Raw genomic sequence first — 9428 nt, 5'->3', positions numbered from 1 at the left:
AGAATTGAGTTTGACTTGAACACTTGATATACAATCAGTGGTGTTCACAATACAATACAATAAAGACTCTAGACTTTGAATTTCTAAGATATATCAAATCAGTGCAGAAATTCAGTGTGCTTTGTAGAATCAAATTGACAGAGTTTTGGCGCTTTTTAACTTGTGTATCTCTATCTACAATCTTCAAGTCTTCACACCTTTATATAGAGGCGTGAAAGAGACGTTGAGATAATCAGCACGTCTAAAGAGTCGTTTGAAATCCTTTGATCATCCACCAGTAATCCTTTGCCTGATTTGGGTGTAGTCCTTTGAGGAATAAGCTTCAAATTCATTCCCATCTTGAAGGTACAAATTCTGCAGGCATGGCTGTTGTCTTGTCTTGTAGCGTAGACAGAAAACAGAGTAGTGGAGGTAGTGGTTGTACACTTGTACTTTGTCAACTCTATTAACGAGAGACAAGTGCTTAGTGCTATCCATATATCCGTTGATACCTCCCTTTCAATTCTTCGTTCTTCTTGGATAAGACTGAATTGAGAATCAGCTATTTTGAATCTTCAGTTTGATTAAAGGATCAAACGTAGCTTCTGGTGAAGATATTGCTTTTGATGAAAACCTTTGCTTCTGATGACCTTCTGCTTCTGATGACGTCATCACTTCAGAAGCACTTCAGCTTCAGGAGCAGTTTTCTTCAGATGCTCAGAATTTCTTTTTCTTTCCATTGTTCTTCCAAGACCTATTGAAATAACTTGAGTAGCCTTTGGTCTTGTACACTTGAACAATTATTAGTAATAACCAATTGACAATTTTTAATACCTTGTTATCATCAAAACTCAATAAGGTTCATTGTGAAACACATTTTGTTCCAACAAGATGGAAGCATGAGGTTGTGTGTGGATTATCGGTAGTTGAACAAGGTGACGATTAAGAATCGGTATCCACTTCCGAGGATTGATGATTTGATGGATCAGCTGGTTGGTGCGGAAGTGTTTAGTAAGATTGATTTGAGATCAGGATATCATCAAATTAGAATGAATGCGGAAGATATATCTAAAACCGCGTTCCGAACGAGGTATGGACACTATGAGTATTCTGTGATGCCATTTTGAGTATCCAATGCGTCAGGTGTCTTCATGGAATACATGAATAGAATATTTCAACCTTATCTGGACCGTTTTGTGGTGATGTTTATAGATGATATTTTGGTGTATTCGAAGTCTGAGGAGGAGCATGTTGAGCATTTGAGGATTGTGTTGCAAGTCTTGAAGGAGAACCAGTTATGTGCTAAGTTGTTTACGTGTGAATTTTGGTTGCAGGAAGTGAGTTTCCCTGGTCATGTGATTTCTAAGGGTGGTATTTCCGTGGATCCGTCGAATGTTGATGCAGTGTTGCAGTGGGAATCACCTAAGTCTGTTTTCGAGATTAGAAGCTTTCTTGGATTGGCAGGTTATTATCGGAGGTTTATTGAGGGTTTCTCTAAGTTGGCGTTGTCATTGACGCAGTTGACTTGGAAAGGACATGCTTATGTTTGGGATGCTAAGTGTGAGAAGAGTTTCCAAGAGATGAAGAAGAGGTTAACTTCAGCTCCAGTGTTGATTTTGCCGAATCCGAAGGAATCATTTGTTGTGTATTGTGATGCTTCTAAGATGGGTCTTGGTGGTGTGCTTATGCAGAATAGTCAGGTTATGACTTATGCTTCGAGGCAGTTGAAAGTGAATGAGAAGAATTATCCGACTCATGATTTGGAATTAGTGACAGTTGTGTATGCATTGAAGATTTGGAGGCATTATCTGTATGGTTCTAAGTTTGAAGTGTTCAGTGACCACAAGAGTTTGAAATATTTATTTGATTAGAAAGAGTTGAATATTAGGCAGAGAAGAGTATCTTAAGGATTTTGATTTTCAGTTGAGTTATCATCCCGGGAAGGCTAATGTTGTTGTTGATGCTTTGAGTAGAAAGACTTTGCATGTCTTCTTTGATGGTTAAAGAGTTGGAATTGATTGAGCAGTTTCGAGATTTGAGTTTGGTTAGTGAGCCGACGCCAGATGGGGTGAGGTTAGGAATGTTGAAGTTGACAAGTAATATTTTGGAAGAGATTAAGGATGGTCAGAAGGAAGATTTGGAACTTGTGGATCGAGTAGTGTTGGTTAACCAATGTAAAGGTGGAGACTTCAGATTGGACGAGAACGATGTTTTGTGATCGAGTTTGTGTGCCGGATGTTCTTGAGCTTAAGAGACAGATTTTGGACGAAGGTCATAGAAGTAGTTTGAGTATTCATCCAGGAGCGACTAAGATGTACCAGGATTTGAAGAGGTTGTTTGGGTGGCCTTGAACATCAGAAACCGTCAGGTTTGATGCAACCATTGTTTGTGCCAAAGTGGAAGTGGGATCATATCTCTATGGATTTTGTTGGAGAGTTGCCGAAGACTGGTAAGGATTTTGATTCAATTTGGGTGATTGTTGATCGGTTGACAAAGTCGGCACATTTTGTTCCTATCAAGACTGGTATGTCTGTGGCAAAGTTGGCTGAGATCTACATTGAGCAGATTGTGAGATTGCATGGTATTCCTTCTAGTATTGTGTTAGATCGGGATTCAAGGTTTACTTCTAAGTTTTGGGAAAGTTTGCAAGCTGCTTTTGGGAACTAAGTTGAGGTTGAGTTCTGCTTATCATCCCAAGACAGATGGGCAGATCGAGAGGGCTATTCAGAGTTTGGAGGATTTGTTAAGAGCTTGTGTTTTGGAGCAAGCTGTCAGTTGGGACGATTGTTTACTGTTGATTGAGTTTACTTACAACAACAGTTTTCATTCTAGTATCGGTATGGCGCCATTTGAGGCTTTGTATGGTCGGAGGTGTAGGACACCGTTGTGTTGGTTTGAATCCGGAGAAAGTTCTTTGTTAGGACCGGAAGTCGTGCAAGAAACTACGAAAAAAGTTAAGATGAATCAAGAGAAAATGAAAGCATCTCAGAGTAGACAGAAGAGTTACCACTTACCATGATAAGAGGAGGAAGGACATTGAGTTTCAAGTTGGTGATCATGTATTTTTGAGACTGAATCCTATAACTGGAGTCAGTCGTGCTTTGAAGTGTCGGAAGTTGACTCCTCGTTTTGGTGGACCGTTTGAGGTTATCGAGAAGGTTGGGGTTGTAGCGTATCGGGTTGCGTTACCACAGTCTTTGGCAAATCTTCATGATGTGTTTCATGTGTCTTAGTTGAAGAAGTATGTGTATGATGCGTCTCATGTGATTCAAGCAGATGATTTGGAAGTAAGGAATAATTTAACCGTTGAGACTTGGCCGGTTAGGATTGAGGATCGCGAAGTGAATACAACATGTTATGTTCTCATGTGATTACAAGAAATGGCTAGAACCATGATTCATGAAAACAATCTGGCTAAACATTTCTGGGCAGAAGCAGTGAATACATCATGTTATGTTCAAAATAGAATCTATATCAGACCTATTTTGGAGAAAACAACATATGAACTCTTTAAGGGAAGAAGACCCAATATCTCTTATTTTCATCAATTTGGATGTACCTGTTACATTCTAAATAACAAGCTCTACCTAAAGAAATTTGATGCCAAGGCCCAAAGAGGAATCTTTCTAGGTTACTCTGAAAGGTCAAAGGCATACAGAGTGTACAATTCAGAGACACTCTGTGTTGAAGAATCAATGCACGTTAAATTTGATGATAAAGAGCCTGAAAGTGAAACTTCAGAGCTAGATGAAAATTTTGTAGATTTACAGATCACTGCGAATACTTCAGAAACTGATCAGAAAGATGAATCTGAAGAAAGTTCAGAAGCTCAACCCACATCAGAAGCTGAACCAACCTCAGAAGCACAAAATGAAAATGCTTCTGAAGAAATTCAAGATGACTCTCATCAAGTAGTTCAATTCAAATTCAAACACAAATCTTCACATCCTGAGGAGCTAATCATTGGAAACAAAGACAGTCCTAGAAGAACAAGATCATACTTCAGACAAGAAGAGTCTATGATAGGATTGCTGTCAGTGATTGAACCTAAAACAGTTGATGAAGCACTCTCAGATGATGGATGGATACTAGCTATGCAAGAAGAGCTAAATTAGTTTCAAAGGAATGATGTGTGGGATCTGGTACCCAAACCTCAACAGAAGAACATTATTGGAACAAAATGGGTATTCAGAAATAAGCTGAATGAACAAGGTGAAGTAACCAGAAACAAAGCCAGACTTGTTCCACAAGGTTACAGTCAACAAGAAGGCATTGATTACACTGAAACATTTGCTCCAGTTGCAAGATTGGAAGCAATCAGGTTACTTCTATCCTATGCAGTTAATCATGGCATAATATTATATCAAATGGATGTCAAGAGTGCATTTCTTAATGGTGTCATTGAAGAAGAAGTGTATGTCAAGCAATCTCCTGGTTTTGAGGATCTTAAGCATCCTGACCATGTTTACAAACTTAAGAAATCACCATATGGCTTGAAACAAGCTCCCAAAGCTTGGTATGATAGACTAAGTAATTTCTTAATAAAAAATGATTTTAAGAGAGGCCAAGTTGACACAACACTCTTCAGAAGGACTCTTAAGAAAGACATTCTGATTGTGCAGATATATGTTGATGATATAATATTTGGTTCTACTAATGCATCTCTTTGCAAGGAATTCTCTAAGTTAATGCAGGATGAATTTGAAATGAGCATGATGGGAGAATTAAAGTTCTTTCTTGGAATTCAAATCAATCAAAGCAAAGATGGAGTATATGTTCATCAAACAAAATACACAAAGGAGCTTCTGAAGAAGTTCAAGCTAGAAGATTGTAAAGTAATGAACACTCCAATGCATCCAACCTGCACCTTAAGGAAAGAATATACTGGAACAAAAGTTGATCAGAAGCTGTATAGAGGTATGATTGGTTCTTTGTTGTACCTCACTGCATCTAGACCAGATATTTTATTCAGTGTATGCTTGTGTGCAAGATTTCAGTCAGATCCTAGAGAATCTCATTTAACTGTTGTTAAGAGAATCTTTAGATATCTTAAGGGAACATCTAATCTTGGACTCCTCTATAGGAAATCCCTAGATTATCAGTTGGTTGGATTCTGTGATGTTGATTATGCTGGTGATTGGATTGAAAGAAAATCAACCAGTGGAAACTGTCAGTTCCTGGGAGAGAATCTGATATCCTAGGCTAGCAAAAGACAAGCAACTATTGCTATGTCTACAGCAGAAGCAGAATACATCTCAGCTGCAAGTTGTTGTACACAACTACTTTGGATGAAACATCAGTTCGAGGACTATCAGATAAATGCTAACATTATTCCCATTTATTGTGATAATACTGCTGCTATTTGTTTATCAAAGAATCCTATTTTACATTCAAGAGCCAAGCATATTGAAATCAAACACCATTTTATCAAAAATTATGTTCAAAAAGGAGTGTTAGATATACAATTCATTTATACAGAGCATCAATGGGCTGATATATTTACAAAGCCTTTAACTGTTGAAAGATTTGATTTTATTAAGAAAAATTTGAACATGCACTTTATGTCTGATTAAAATTTGCCTGCCTTTGAATAAGAAGTTTGGTTATGAAGTCTATTCAGAAGCTATGGTCCATCAGAAGCTCTTAACTGAGATTCTGAGGAAAATGTGCATCTGAAGATGACGTAAGCACTAAAACTTCAGAACCTAAATTATTTGCTTCTGAACAGCAGTGTTAGTGGAGACGTTGGCAGTTACTTTTCAGTAACACCTGTCCAACTAACTAAGCAGTTTTGTCTGAAACGTCTCTAACGTGGTCTGTTTGTATTAGTGTATAACTTTAGAGGGCAATGATGATTTTAAATGCTTAAACGTACTTTCACACGCCCCCAATTTGTCATTAATGCTGTGTTTTTTTGTCCCCTTTCTGAATTGCATACGTTTTGTCAAAAACACTATGAATATCAAACACACACAACTCACTCACTTTTCCTACACTTTCAAGTTTTAAGACCATTACGCTAAAAAAATTCGATTTTATCAAAACCTAGAATGTCAATCTTCCATCAAATCTAATGGCATCTTCAAGTGCGGTTCCAACCATAAAGATCAACACCAACAAGTCATACGTTCTTAAGGAGAGAACTATGTTCGTTCCAATGAACAAATTAGATGTTCAAATAGAGTCTCCAGTAGACTTTGATTCCTTGGAAAGGAATGGAATAGACATCAAGGGTTACTTTGCTGGACAACAAATGATTGCCTACTTTAAGATGTTGAACATACCGACTTACATGAATCTGGTGAAGGATTTCTAGGTTAGGGCAGAAGTGTTTGACAGAAAAGACATTGAATAGGAAGAGGCTAAGCTGATAATGGAAAATCCAAGATTGAAAGGAAAATCAAGGATTGAAATGGGTCTCAAACCGTTTAAGGGTACTAAGATTAGGTCTGCTGTGATGGTATGGAAATTACCATCACTGAAGAAGCAATTGCTAAAGCATGCGGATGCTCCAACTCTGGCTTGTTTCAGTGGGATGTTGTTAAAAGCCAATGGGAGGACAAGATAAATGGAGTCTTGGTCAATGGAAAAGCCAAAGCAAAGACAACGGAAATGTCTTCAATCCATAGAATGTATCTGAAGATTTTATCAGAATGCATATTTCAAAAAGGTGGAGGTATTGATCACCTCTCTCTGGATCATAAGGTAGTATTGTATTGTCTCGCTTCCTTTGAGAAAATCAATCTACCTAAGTACATATTATATTATATGTGCTGGGCTATAAGGGAAGGCCAGAAGAATGAGAGAAGGCAGATTCCCTATGGAAGACTCTTGTCTGTAATTTTTGTTCAAGGAAGACTGTTGAATTACTTGAAGAATTATGGAGTTTCTTCAGATGAAGAGCTTGGAACTGTCACTGGCAAAATCATCAATGGCAGAACCCTTCAATTCATGAATATCATCAAGGAATTCCATCCTCACAACAAGGATCTGAAGGAATCAACTGTTCAATCAGACCTGATGAAGGATTTCCCTCTCATCTCAAAAGAGGACAATCCCGAGGTTCTGTATCAGTTTATCACTGCTCACTTCAAGGAGACTGGTGAGATAATCAGCTATGCGTCCATTCCTGGCACAATGGGAGGAGCACCTCTCAAGATCAAATGGAAAAGGACAAAGATTATTGAGAAGGAAGATGCTCCAGCCCCCAAATCCAAAAGAGCAAAAGTTGCTAAGACTGAAGCTTCTTCAGCTCCTGATACTATTGCTCCTGAAGGTTCCAAGAAGAGGAGAATCAAAGGAATTAAAGATATCAAGGAAGCTGTTAAAGAAGCTACTGAAGAATGGGTGCATGAAGAGAATGGAGAAGAAGAAGAGCACACTTTAGAGCCAAGGAAGAAAAAGGCTAAAAAGCCTCTCGAAATAGTGTCACCAATGATGGTAGTCACTCCTGAGTTAGCAAGAATGGCTAAGGAATATGCTGATGATGCTATAGCTAAAAAGAAACAGCTGGCTGAGCAGTACAAGTTGGAAAGAGATGAATAACTCAAAGCTGCAGGGCTTGTTGAATCTGGTTCTCAAAGTGCTGAGAAAGCTGCTGAGATTCTGGCTCCAGCTGCTGAATTTGAAGAACAGGCAGTTAAGGAAGCAACTGGTATGTTACAAGAGGCTCTGAAAAAAGGAAAGGGCATATCAGAAGATATTGCTTCAGAGTCTGCATCAGGAGCTCTTCTCTCAGGTAAATCATCTGATCTTCTAGCTCATGTCAATAGTCAGACTCTAAGTTCTTCCCCATCCTCATCATCATCTTCCACTGACTTAGATGATATTCCTTTGAGTCAGCACTACAAAAAGCCTCTCCCCAAATCCAAAACAACTAAAACTTCTAACCTACCACAAACATCCTCTTTAGAACCCTCTAATATCGATGAAAGGACAATCAGCCTCTCTGAAAGGAGAATTGAAGTTTGTAAAAGACTGTCAGCTGATCATCCCTTCGAACCACCAATAATTCAAACTCTTAACGTTATACAACCATCCTCTGAACCATCACCATCTCAACCTTCTTCTAACATACCACAACCATCCTCTCCATCAACCTTGTTTTCCCTAGAAAAACACTTAGGTGGTGAGATGTCTGTAACCCTACAAAAAGCCTCTAAGATAGTCCCTAAAAAGATTGTTCTAGAAAATCAACAACCACCAAGTCCCATCATAGAAGAAGAACCTGAAGGTCATATTCAATTTCAGAACCAACCCCAAAATGACTCTGAAACCCAACCTGAGATCATCAACCAAAGAACAATCCAGAATGAAATTATCCTTGAACAACAAATTGCATCTGACCAACCATCCACTTCTCAAACCATAATCATCCCATAATTACCAAATATTCTAGAGTCTGAATATAATGACAATGAGTTGCTATAGATCAGTGATGAGATAAAAGAACTTGTTCATCTCAGAAAAGTTCCTATACTTTCCATCCACTATGAGGATCAATGGATGAGTCTGAAGAAGAAAGCTGTTGAGTTGCTGGACAGAGTTAGTCAAAAATGCCTAAGAACTCAGGCTATGGTTCTTAAGAGGCATCTGGCAGCAATTCACAAAGCTGAGAAAGCTAAAGGTCAACTTCTCTACCTAGTTAATGCTCCTTTCTTTTCAGAAAGTGAGTATGTCACAAGGGATGCTAAGATCTTTCAGCAGTTGAAGCAGAAGCTTATGTCTACTCAAGCTGAAGCACAAGCAAAAGATGAAGAACTTCAGAAGATGAAACAGAAGACAGAGGTTCTGGAAGATGTTGTTTCTAAGCAAGCAGAAGAGATGAAGAAACTATCAGAACAAGTAAAATATTTGATGGAAGCAGTCACTAAACAAGCCCAACCTTAGTAGCACACCTTTTTAAACTTGTTTAGATTTAATTCATCGTCTTGTTAATGCTCTGATATTACTATACATGCTTCTGACTTTGTATTCTTCTGAACTTCTCAATCTCATCTGATATTTATACATGTTTGTTTTTACTTCTGAAGTAATTTATTCACTCTGATATTTACACATGTTTTATATTGCTTCTGAATGTAGTTATTTACAGAATTTCTCACTAATTCTCTCATCTCTTTCTTTTTGTCTTTATTTTTTACTCTTTGTTGATGACAAAAGGGGGAGTAGTTGTATAGTATTTATAGGCTCTGAGCCCCATTAATTTAATTCTAACCAAGTTAAATTAATAGGACCGTCTTCTGAACTCTTAGTCTATTTAATGTGAGATTATTCTGAGTATTTTTTTTGAACTTAATGATGAATTTAATTAACATGGATAGAACTCAGGGGGAGCTTACAAACCTCACCTTAAAAGTACTATTGGACTTAGGGGGAGCTTACAAACCTCATACCCAAATAGTCAACGTGTTAATTAGATTAACAACAATTGAACATTTTAAATACTA

The sequence above is a fragment of the Medicago truncatula genome, chromosome 6, assembly GCF_003473485.1.
Source record: "Medicago truncatula cultivar Jemalong A17 chromosome 6, MtrunA17r5.0-ANR, whole genome shotgun sequence".
Classification (NCBI taxonomy): domain Eukaryota; kingdom Viridiplantae; phylum Streptophyta; class Magnoliopsida; order Fabales; family Fabaceae; genus Medicago; species Medicago truncatula.
Note: the sequence above shows the minus strand (reverse complement) of the source record.